The sequence below is a fragment of the Castor canadensis genome, chromosome X (assembly GCF_047511655.1).
Source record: "Castor canadensis chromosome X, mCasCan1.hap1v2, whole genome shotgun sequence".
Lineage (NCBI taxonomy): Eukaryota > Metazoa > Chordata > Mammalia > Rodentia > Castoridae > Castor > Castor canadensis.
The window spans coordinates 103,907,609-103,920,748 of record NC_133405.1 but is presented as its reverse complement, the minus strand read 5'-3'; positions in this window follow the sequence as shown (position 1 = coordinate 103,920,748).

Genomic DNA, 13,140 nt, shown 5'->3' with positions numbered 1-13,140 from the left:
ACCCTTTTATAAAATTATGTAGTATTTGCATAGAACCTATGTACATCCTCTGTATATTTTAAATAATCCCTAGGTCACTTATAATACCTAATACAATGTAGAAGCTATGTAAATTAGTTGTTACCCTGTCTTGTCCAGGGAATAATGACAAGAAAAACATTTGTACATGTTCAATACAGGTGCATTTTTCCTGAATATTTTGGATCCTTGATTGGTTGAATCTGCAGATGTGGAACCTACAGAGGACTGACTGTAGTTATTTTGTGGCAATTATCTGTAGCAGAAGCAAACAATTTCTTCATATGCAAATTGACCAAGAAGTACATTAGCTAAAGCAGTTAAGAGAGAAGCTACTACAATTAAGAATGAGACAATGGGCACAGATGGATTACATCTGTGCTTACTGACACTCCCCCACTTCAAAATCTGGGACCCTGAGGCCCATCTATGCCATTTTCAGTGCTCTGAGTGATAACCTTTGAAACAAAAAGTCTATGCTACCTGAGAAGAGGCAAGAAAGGTGATCAGAGTATAGCACTGGTGGGAGGGGATTGGGGTGAGTTGAAACACAGTTCCTTTCTTCTTATCAGTGATAAATTCACAAGTTAAATAACCAGAGTGCAATTTCTTCCTCTACAGTGCCTGTGAAGAACATGTGCAAGCATTCAGAGCTCTAGTCATTGTTTGGAAAACACTGTTAGTCTCAAATGCTGCTGTTTCTTGGTGTGTGTTTATGTGTGTGTGTGTGTATGAGTACCACAAAATAAAGACCTCTTCCCTGCTTTTTATCCTTCAAATAAATTACCCAACACTTCCATGCCTCATTAGGATGAGATATTCACAATCATGACCTTTAATCAATGCATGACCTTTTTTTTGAGACAGGGTCTTTCTATTTACCCCAGGCTGATCTTGAACTTGGTATGTAGTCCAGACTGGCCTTCAACTCAGGATTCCCTGCCTCAGCTTCCTGAGTGCTGTGACAAGAGCGAGCCACCTTATCTGACCCAGTGCATAATCTTAATATTTCTTCTGTATTATCAAAGACTAAATTATATTTGAAACGGTTTTAGTGTTAAATGCATTTTGTTGTATGCCACTTCTTTGACAAACTGTCACTGTTTATGAGGTCTAGTTAGTAATATCTATTTCTATTTAGTGGACATTAGTTCCTAACATGTATATAAAAGAAAATGTTTTAACACTTGTTAGAACACTGTTTCACAGCTCCCAGCTCCCTCTTAAAAGCCTCAAATCTTCTGTCCTCGTTGCCTTCGCTACCATCACACTTTGTGTTTGTTTCTCACTTTGACCATATTCTTTTTGATCATTTTCCCACTCTGGGCTTTTTAACTGTCATCACTTTTTCCCTGTTGAAAAATGCAACATATGCTTTCACCTAATCACCAAGATTATCCACTTTAAAAAATCATACACTTTATTAAAATGAATCTATGTGATTTAGGAAATTCTTCATAGATACCTCAAATATCTATGTTTAATATTGACCTATTGCCTAAGAGGTTTGCTATAGAATTGTCATTCTGGAATTTCTTTTCATTACAGGGCTTCTTGGCTCTCCGTTCTTCCTCATTTTTCTCATCCTTGGATTCATTCTGGTTTTGGTTTTGCTATACCAGTTTCTCAAGTAACCTTTACTTTTTTTCAGAAGTGTGGGCTGTTATTAAATTTCATCAGCTCTCTCCTGTCTCAAAATGTCTTTATTTGGCTCCTAGAACTAGTAAATAATTTTCTTGAATATAAAATGCTATATTGAAAGTATATTCCTTCACAATTTGAGACATTGCCTGTATTGTCTTCTAGCAACCAATATTTGTAATGTTATTTATCATGTTCCTTTTTTTTTCATTCCTCACTGACTTCCCACTCTCCAGAACTTTTAGGATCATGCCCTTATTGTTATGATTATGAATTTTTATCTATGTGTCTCAGTTTGGGCTTTTTTATGCTTATTCTGCTGGACATTTATTGGGTTCTTTAAAACTGAAGGTATAATTTTATGAAATTTTGGGTAATTTTCTTCTATTATTTCTTTGGTTATTTCTTTCTTGCTCCATTTTTCTGGAACTCTGGTTAAATGGATATTCAATTTCCTGGGTGTGATGGTCCATATATCTGAATTTTCTTTTGTATTTTCTATCCTTTTTCTCAAATTTAATGAATTCTATTTTTTTAATTTTCAAGACTAATTCTTTTTATTTGTGTGTTTCTTTTCATAAAATTCTATTCTGATCTTGTATACAATCTGTAGGGATCTTATCTTATTTTTTCTGTAGCTTATCCATTTATTAATATCCATTGCGACAGTTTAGGACCTTATACGCATTAAGTAGTTTTGTAATTACATCTCCAGTAATCTCCTTCCAACATCACTGCATTAATGCTTTCTGACCAATTTCTCATTCATTCTATGACCATACTCTGTTGCACCTGCTTATGTTCAAGGGACTGTGACAGCCACTGAGCTATAAAGAGTCTCCAGGTAGAGTCTAGAGAATTCTCTAGGAGTTTATAATTCACTGCAGTGCTTCTGTAACTTTTATTTTTAAATTCTTACTAGCTATATGCTTTCATAGTCAACTGTTTGCATATCCCCAAGAAGATTCTGTCAAAGGAGAATTTCAGTAATTTATTTTAGAAAAACAACAGAAACACTGAACTTTTAAAAATGTCTTGGCAAACTTAACCCTCTCCACCCCAGCATGATTTTGGTCAATACTCCCTGAAAAAACTGGGCATGCTCCTTGAAAAATCTATGGCTCAAATAAATACATAAAAGCTATGAGACAATGAGTCGATTTTCCCCATGAGGGGAACAGGATATCACGTACCTGTGGACCCACATGCAACACACTCTCCTTCGTGCTTATTGCGACACACTGGGCTTTCTAATCACTTTAGGTTCAGTCAGAGATCCAGGAAGTGCAAACCCAGCCAGACTAATGCAGAGCAGCATTAACTGATGCCAGTGGTAAGAGCCTTCCTTCACTTCCAAAGCATGTGTTGTAACAGAAAGAGCACAACCTTGGTGACAGACAGATCTGAGGTCATATCCTGCATCTGTCACTTACTGGCTGGCTGTTCTCAGTTAACTTAATATTTTGGCTACATTTCCATCTTTTTATTTCTTCACAAAGTAAGAATTAATCATCATCATAATATCTATTGTTGAAGCCATTAACCAAAAGCTACTGGCAAGTTTGTCACTGTTAATCTCAGGTACAAAGGCTGAAAGGTCATGGAAGACAACTGAGGTTGATGGCCTAACATCACTTCTTTTTTTTCTCTCTCTAGATGCAGCCTAGTGTCCAGCTCTCTGGTTCTGTGTGCTGTCTTCTCTAGCATTTTGGGCATCCCTTTTTATTTAGCTTCTTAAATACCACAAAGGAATAGGAATTCTAGCCAGTAATTGCCTTCCTTCTATTCCTTCTGTATCATCAAGGCAAGTTCAACAGGTAAAAGAATGTACAACTTCAAAAAGTCTACAGAAGCCTTTACATATAACTATGTTTGCATCCTGAAGGACTTGTTAAGGCACGACGGGTGACTTCACTCACAGAGTTCTTGATTTAGTAGCCCCCTGATGGGGCCTGAGAAACTGCATTTTTAATAAGTTGACAGTCAGGGACCACACTTCGAGAACACTTAATATGCATCATCTCAAGACTGTATTAAGGAAACTGGCTGTTACTACTAGGAATTGCAGGATGCCCTCAATGGCACTGCTTCCTGCATGTTCCTTCCATTGTTTGTGTTCTTGGCTGAAGACACTTTGGATTTAAATAGTAAGAGGCCTACTAAAGTAAAAGCATGATATCTGTGACAAAGAGCTGCAGTAGACACAACCACCATTTTCATTTTGCCTTGGACATCTTTCATTTTGATTTAATCGGAGATCAGCAAACTTCTTCTTGAAGAGCCAGAGAGTAAATATTTTGGGTCTATGAAAAACACAGTCAGCTGCAACTACTCCATTCTGCTTTTGTAGAACTTTGGGCAAAAGAATGGATTTAGCTGTATTTCAATACAACTTTTGGCCTCCAGGCCATAGCTTGCCAACTCCTAGATCACACTTGAGTACCTTGAGGAAGACCCTTAAGAAGAACTGAATCTTTTTTAAATTTTGTTTGTTTTTTGTTAGGAAGGGTTTAAACAGCACCCTTAAAAAGCAGAGTGACGTGGTCAGCCTTGAAAAGAAAATATCCTCTCAATGATCCTTGAGTTGATATTTTCAGTTAGAAACTGTGACCTTCTGCTTCCATTCTGTGAGGTCCAGGTCAAAAGGGAAAGGAAGCCATAGGCCAAGGTGTAAGATGCAGCCGTAGACGATGGGAAGGAGGGTTCACCATGGATAAGAGGACTCAATTATGTGGCCCTGCCCACCAGGGCAGCAGGAGAAAGATGAGCCTGAAACAAAGCAATTAGCAGTAACTCTAAGGATTTAAAATAAATTTATTTTTAACTTATCTTCTATTTTTTGAAGTATCTGGTTTTCCTCTGGGTTTTTTTTTTTCTTTCTTCTCTTTTTTTTTTCTTTTATTATTCATATGTGCATACAAGGCTTGGTTCATTTCTCCCCCTGCCCCCACCCCCTCCCTTACCACCCACTCCGCCCCCTCCCTCTCCCCCCCACCCCCTCAATACCCAGCAGAAACTATTTTGCCCTTATCTCTAATTTTGTTGTAGAGAGACTATAAGCAATAATAGGAAGGAGCAAGGGTTTTTGCTGGTTGAGATAAGGATAGCAATACAGGGCATTGACTCACATTGATTTCCTGTGCGTGGGTGTTACTTTCTAGGTTAATTCTTTTTTATCTAACCTTTTCTCTAGTTCCTGGTCCCCTTTTCCTATTGACCTCAGTTGCTTTTAAGGTATCTGCTTTAGTTTCTCTGCGTTAAGGGCAACAAATGCTAGCTAATTTTTTAGGTGTCTTACCTATCCTCACCCCTTCCTTGTGTGCTCTCACTTTTATCATGTGCTCATAGTCCAATCCCATTGTTGTGTTTGCTCTTGATCTAATGTCCACATATCAGGGAGAACATACGGTTTTTGGTCTTTTGGGCCAGGCTAACCTCACTCAGAATGATGTTCTCCAATTCCATCCATTTACCAGTGAATGATAACATTTCGTTCTTCTTCATGGCTGCATAAAATTCCATTGTGTATAGATACCACATTTTCTTAATCCATTCGTCAGTGCTGGGGCATCTTGGCTGTTTCCATAACTTGGCTATTGTGAAAAGTGCCGCAATAAACATGGGTGTGCAGGTGCCTCTGGAGTAACCTGTGTCACAGTCTTTTGGGTATATCCCCAAGAGTGGTATTGCTGGATCAAATGGTAGATCGATGTCTAGCTTTTTAAGTAGCCTCCAGATTTTTTTCCAGAGTGGTTGTACTAGTCTACATCCCCACCAACAGTGTAAGAGGGTTCCTTTTTCTCCTCTGGGGTTTTTCCAAAAATTATTACATTGGGCTTTTCTGTTGTGAGTGGTTGGTTTCCTCAAATGCCATGTAATCCTAGGTTGAACATTTGAACTTAGAAATGTGGGGACAGGTTGGTTTCAGAAGAAAAGTAGTTGGTATTGATTTCCTCTGGTGCTGTGTCAATCTCTTTTCTGCCTGAGGTGGAAGGCATAGCATCGACGGTAGAGCTTTATATTGGAGAATGAAAAGACCAAAATAAAGGAGGCAGGATGAACATTTTTCCTGTTGCCAAAACAAGCAGGCCTTTACTACTGGGTACCCAAAAATCACAACAGGACTCCAGACCTCTCGAGTCATTTCTAGAGTGATACTCCTGCTTCACTCTAGAAAGTAGAGGGAGTCCCTCCCTCTAGAAAGTAGAAAGTAGAGGGAGTCCCTCCTCAAGAGTGGTGGCGTACTTGTCATAGCTATTTGTGAGGTAGCATTGCCGTTAATTATTCTCAGTTTCATATTCCCACTCCAGCTCACCATACCTGGTACCTTCTAGCGCAGAACTCCTCCATCTTCAGAGGCTGTGTGACTGCCTCTTCTGCTTTCCTCTGGGTTGGAAGCCTAGACATCCACCATGATTTCATCTGTCAAAACAACCCTTATGTTTTCAGTCATTCAGATTTTTGTCAAAATCTCTGGTCAATCCCTGGCCTTTTATCCCTTTTTCGTTCTGTTATATATGTATTTCTTTTCATATGTCTTTAATGTCATTTCAGTGGAGTTTGGAAAGAAGTAAAGTCTGCCATTCTGAAGAAGCCTGAATGAATTTTAGATAAGCCTCATTCTATTGAAGTGTGCACCATGGCAAAGAGAATTATGGAAAGGAGTCAGACTATTTATGCTAATTTTTATGTAGTACTTCCATCTTTCAAATTCTGTTTCCAGAAGGTCCCTTGGTATTCTAAACATTAAAATACTGGCTGGCATACTCTTATTACTAAATTATACATTATGCAAATTTAACAATTATATGCAAATGTTAATTGTTATCAAACTGCCCATACCACACAATTAAAATTGGGATACACGTGTTTACAAGTTTATAGCTTACAAAGTATTCACATATATCTGAGTTGAATCTCATATAAGCCTTTAAAGTAGATATGTCAACCTATCATAGATGCTACATAGCAGTGAAGAGAATCGAACTGTTGGGCACAGTAGCTAGTGCCTATAATCCCAGCTGCTCAGAAGAAAAGATTGAGAGGACTGTGGTTCGAGGCCAACCCTGAGCAAAAAGTTGGTGAGACCCCAGCTCAACCAATAAGCTGGGCATGGTTGTGCATGCCTGTAATCCCAGCTATACAGGAAGCATAAACAGGAGGATTGTGGTCCAGGTCAGTCTGGGCATAAATATGAGACCCTATTTGAAAAATAACTAAAGCAAAAAGGGCTGATGATGTGGCTTAAGTAGTATAGCACCTGCCTAGCAAGCATAAGGCCCTGAGTTAAAACCCTAGTGCCACAAAAAAAGTATTTTCCTTCCAGTTTTGGAGTGGCTACTTGCTAAAAACTATCTTAATCTTCCATAACCTACTTAATTTTTCTTGCACTAAATTTTCTTATCTGTAAACTTAGAACAATGATAGTAACTCCCCAAAAGGGTGATGCTAAGAAATTATAACACATATAAACACTTAGAACAGGATCTGGCACATAAGTATTCAAGAATTATTATTGTTAGTAGCGGTTTCTTTATTATTATCCTTTCTTCCCTTTTACAGGTGACAAAAGCACGTAGCATCAGTTGGACCACTTGTAGGCTCAATAAGCAACTTGTCTTGCAAACAAATTCATGTGTTCAGACTCCACATCAAGTTCTTTGCCATACATTGCATTGTTTCAGCATAAAGAGAAAGATTAAAGAGATTGCAAAGGCTTCTCAAGCTGGAGATGGTCAGAAAAGGCCCTCTCTTTTCCTTAAACACTAACCAAAGATGTTACATTGTGACAATTCTATGGATAGAAGTGGGGGGGGTTATCTATTTAAAATGGACATTCAGTGCCTTTTATCTGTGTTTCCTTCACATTAGACTATTAAATCTTTGCCAAAATGAGTCAGTAAGCAAACATCTGCCCAGGCTAACCGAGCTCCTTGAGAACGTGGACTGGCTCATTCATTTTTGCTTTCCCAATGCAGTAAAAACAAAATTTATGTAAAAGGTCAAGCTCATGATCTTTCATTGAAGTTACTTACACAAAGGGACATTAGTGACAATACCATGTCTATGTACACACTTCTGCGCTCTTGGATTCTCTTGAGAAAATGAATTTACAAAAGCGAGATATCACTGGGTGTACTTTTTAGACAGTTTTTGCCTTTCATTTTCTTTGGATCTCAAATGAGCTGTATTATCAGCACACCAATACATAGAGGGTAAAAGTTAAAAAAAAAACAGCTAGAACCCCAGGTGGTCAAGAATTTGCTGATGCATACATCGTTCATCTTACATCAGTAGTTACCCTCATTTCTGATCTTAAAATGAGATGAGGGTATAGATTCTAGAATACTTTTATTGTTGCTGTTTTCATTTTTCCCTTTACTCCTTCTGTTTCCATGATGCTTACGTACTCCAGGGTATTCTCACATATTCTTTCTGAACCTGCAGAGCCGTGGAATCAAAGCCTTCTAGGGCATGGAAGTTTTGTTTTTGGCAGGAATAGAACAGATGGGGTATAAACAGGGCTGGATACTCCAAGGATATCAATGATATTGCATGGAAATAAATAAATAATGCTAATAATATGGATATTGCTTTTATTCTTTTCCTTGTATTGTTCAAGAATCCAATGTCACAGAAAGAAGATAATTTTTAGCAATAGAAGAAATAGACATAAAATTAAAATGTAATTTTTTTCTCTCTTATCACAAGGTCCCAGAAGGGCACAGATTAGAGTTTTGGAGTTGATACACAAAGACTACAGATAGCATTTAAACTATGATCAACCTTCAGTGAATTTCGAAGTTAACGTAGAAGGGCTTTCATCTCAAGATATTTTGCACGTATTTTCTAAGAGATAATGTGGCTGTCCACATTTTTAAGTGGGTTGGACAGATTTTAAAGAATGTACCTAATACTTATTTGCTGTCAGTTGAACTTGAGATTGTCACTAACCAGAGTCCATACTGACAGTCTCTCCTGACCACAGTCTAGTGAACCAAAAATCCTGATACATTTATGATAAAGAAGAGTATTGGGGGCCCTGCAGTTTCCGAACAAAAAAGCTGATTAAAACTCCAATAGAGTTGATTGGGCAAGGGCAGATTTAGCTCTTCCCAAGTCCCATGCCAAGAGTTGGAGGTAAGTGTGGCAAAGGCTCAGGAGGGTGTCCTATCTCGATTATTCCTACACTCTGCCACTTGCTCTCTATGCTGCCAAGAAAGAGCCAGCACAGCCAGACACAGCTCTGAAGTGTTGGCAGCTATCGTGGCCTTGGATGGTCCCACTTTAAGACCCAGGCACAGAGATTTGAGTTTAACACTAGCTCATACCCACTTCTGATGCTAGAGATCTGTTGCAGGTTGATTTCTCTGGGAAGCAGTTGCTGAGTTGGAGATTAGCATACAGAAAATTGTTAGAGAGAGCTCTGGGTGACACCAGTAGTAGGGAGGGGAAGGAAAGTGCCTGAGCAGAGACAGAAGTCAAGCTGTGGTGAAGTCTCAATGGTAGCCCTCAGCCAGAACACAGACAGCTCTGAAGATGGGATGGCCTTTCAGAATTTTTCCAAGTGCACAGGCCCCTTACATCCTCACATTGAGTCTGGGCCCCCCCCAGAAAGGGGGCAGGGTATTAAGCCAAGTATATCTCATCAGTTGAGGTAATCCTGTGGAGGAGGAGAGCTGATAGATGAGGGCTCGAAGGCAGGAGCCCAGCTGGCTGTGATTGATGCTAGCAGCCCATATGCAACTCCAGGTCAGTGCTAACAAGAGGAATATTAAGTATAGCCCATGTTGACCAGGTATTTACCATGTGCCTAGCACTGTGCTGGGCCCTCTCCTGTATTCATGTGTTAGTTGATGAACTCCTCATGTTAACCCTAGGACAGAAGTACTTTTGCACTTCAAAAATGAGGAAGTTAAGAAGAGAGAGGCAATGAGGGGACTCTGAGTGCCTCCTCTTCTGTCACGTAGAGAAGATGAGGAATTCAGGGGTGGTGGGCTGTCCCAGGTGCACCGTTTTCTCAGTCTCCTACATTATTGTTATGCCCAAGTGCTCCCAGAGCAAGGTGTACCCCATACAGTTAGAAAAGACAAGGTATCAGTCAGAGAGGGGTTGGGTGATAGTCTGCGGTCAGGCCTCCTCAGAAAGGACACACTCGGAAGGCTTTTCTGAGTTCTGGTTCTGAGTTCTGAACCAGCTTGAAAATGAACTTCAATCTCTCTTCAATTTATGTTCCCCATACAAAAAGGGAGAGGTCGTGTGGATATGTACAAACATAGCCTCCCTTTGACTTCATAAACTCTGGGTGATAATTTGGTCTCTCCTGATTATGAAACAGAGAACTTTACCTATAAATCGAAGCAATTGGACTAAAGGATCTTTAAGTCCCCTTCTAGCTCTAAAAATTTTAGCTCATGAAAATTTGCAATTGAAGTCGGCAGTAATTAATAAAGGGAGTCAGAAGGAAAATATAAGAACCAGAAACACATTGCAAATATAAAGTGTCATGTTACTATAAATAACTGGATGTGCTTCTTACCTGAGGTTTGGATGAGACAGAATTAATTCCTCTCTTTGAGAAACTTGAATGTGTCCTAGAAGTTTCAATGCATTTTAAAATTAAAATGTAGATTGGCTTTACATCTAAATCCTACTTGCTGTCCTCCCATTTCATCTCCTACTTTCCAGACTTAGTGGTGATGAAAACATCAAGGACATCCTCAAAGAGAAGGTTACTTGAGGCAACTGCCACTCAAGCCTTACCCTCTGAGGCTGTCACCTTTTCACTCTCCCTTCACCTGTGCTCCTCAAAGCACTAAAGCTTGACCAGCCCCAAGGAACGAGCTGTATTTGAGTAAGTAAATCATAGGAAGATTATGGGATCTGGTTCAACAGGAGGAAGGCATGTTCAAGTACATTCTCTAAGTTCTATTTTATAGCATTTGTTGGGTGGGAAGGCACTGTTCTGGGAGACATCAGACATATGGGCACAGCTCCTATCTACAAAAGGCTCTTGGTCCAGTGGGGAAAGACAGGTACCTTCAGAAACATCTAGCACCACTGTAGAAATGGTGAGCAGCTTAATAGATGGAGAGAAAATGTGTGCAGATGAGAAGGGTAATAGCCACCACTTTGTGACTATTTACTAGAAGCCGTGTGCTTTACTATCTATTCATTTAACCATTCCAGTAACAACCTTCTGTGGAAAATATTGTTACTGTTATCCTCATATGATTGTGAGGAGATCAGCTCAAACAGGTGACATGCTTTGATTCAGGTGACTCGGCTAACATATGGCAAAGCCTAGATTCAAACCCAGATATTTTTGACTCTAAATCCTTTACTGTCTATTACTGTACTTTTCTACCTCCCTCAAGGCAGGTACTGGGTATTCTGATTTAGGAGTTTGAGGTGGGATTTGCACTGAATATGGAAGACTGAGACATGTAGTAAAAACAGGAAGACATATTCTGGGCAAATGGAATATCCTCAGCAAAGGTGTAGTGGCAGTAGGAATGCCTCCTACATCAGTGTGGGGACAGCACAGTATATCAGAGAATGAGGAGAATGGACTAGAGAAACAGTTTCATGGGGACAGATTAAATATACCTGTGGTCTCAATCTTGTGGCATACTCGCGAAAGTTTCTTAGCAAACCCTTATGCAGTCCTGAAATTCAATGCAACGTATTTTTGCAAAACTGTGAGCATATTACACATATGGAAGAATGGTGAGATCTGTACCACAGAGAGTTGAGCTCAGTTAATCAAAAAGTTTTATTGTAGAGCAGTGGTCCTCCAACTTGAGTGTCCAGTAGAACCCCTTGAGAAGCTTGTGGAAAGTCCAGATTGCTGGGCCCCAGCCCTAGAGATGCTGAGTCAGTAGGTTTGGGGTGAGGCTGGAGAATCTGGATTTCTAATGAGCTTCTGGGTGACGCTAATGCAACTGCTCTGGAGACCACTCTGTGCCTTGCACTAGGGAGGTGTGACTTTGCTGTGAATATAAGGTAGGGGGGTCTTCACTTGAACATTACCATCACTAGCTTCCCGCAATCCACGTCACATGTTTGTACTCCTGTCTTCAGCTTTGTCCTCCCCACTTGTTTGATTCAAGGCCCTTCCCTTAGCCATAGTGATCTCTCGATTACTATGGGCCTGGGCTAGGAATGCAGCTCAGTGGTTCAGTACTTAGCTAGCATACACAAGGCCTGGGTTTCATTTCCAGCGCTGCACACACACAAAAAGAGTCTGATCAGGTCACTCTCCTGCTTAAAAATCTTAATGGCTTCTTTGTCTTTGTGTGATATGTGGATCCTTTCATAGTCTCTTACCTCTTTAATTTCAGCAGCCTCCCCTATGAGATACCTTACAATTCCCCAGAGGACTAACATTGCCTCTTACCTATATCTGGGATGCCAGTCAATCCAGGTCCACCTGTCTCCACTTGGTTAAATTCTATTTCTCCTCCAGATGTTATCCTTAAACTCGACTCCATAGAAGGCCTTATAGGTCTTGGGCAATGTCCCCCAAGAACCCTTGTAGAGCATTCTTGCACAGGGTAGAAATGGCCTGGTGCCATGGCTGAGTATTCCACTAAACTGAGAGCTTCTTGAAGGTAGGCACAGAATCTTGGCACTCAGTGCATGAATAAACAATTTAATGGATTATCATTGAATCTGTGTTATTACTATGGACTTGGCAAGAATTATTCATCACACCTTCTCTTACCAGGGGAAAAGATTGTGTGCTTTCTTAGAGTCTAAGCTACTATGGGAAAGAACTCATTCACAAATAGCATGAGAAAATGACAACATCCCATTAATTACCCAGATGAACCTGTATCTGTTTTAGAATTTTTCCATCTGGGCATTACAAACCACAAAAGCAACTGTTTTGCCTCCACAAAGGACATATTTTTTAACAGCACACTTTCCCAAGAGGACACTCCTCCCTCCATTGCATTTTGATCTACCCTGATTTAATTTAAAGTTTGAAGATGGGGTCTGACCTTATCTATCAGTGGCTGAGCCATTGTCTCATGGAAATGCAGTCTGAAACTCATTAATAGGGTAGACTGTACATTATAACTTAGAAGCTCTGGGTTATCACTGATGCTTGCAATTGCTATGGAAACCGAGTTCATATGCACCTTTCAAAGGGACTGCTTTAAAACAGGAAAAAAAATGAAGAAAAAGGCTCCTTGGAAGAATAAGCTATTTAGTACCCAGCATGCATAGGCAGGTTCAGCGATGCAAAAATGCTCTGCCTACATAATGATAAAAACAATTCTTTGTATTTTTTAGGAGCTAATAATATATAACCTTGTATTAGAGAACTGTGTTTACACTGGTCGGGAAGAATGTCTGAGGCAGCTTTCCCTCATGCTCACACACAGACACCCACAAATTTTGAGTTTTCCCCAGGTCTTTACAGCCTGCATTCTTAAGTTCTCCAAAGGCGTCTGCACACGTAACTTCAGTTGC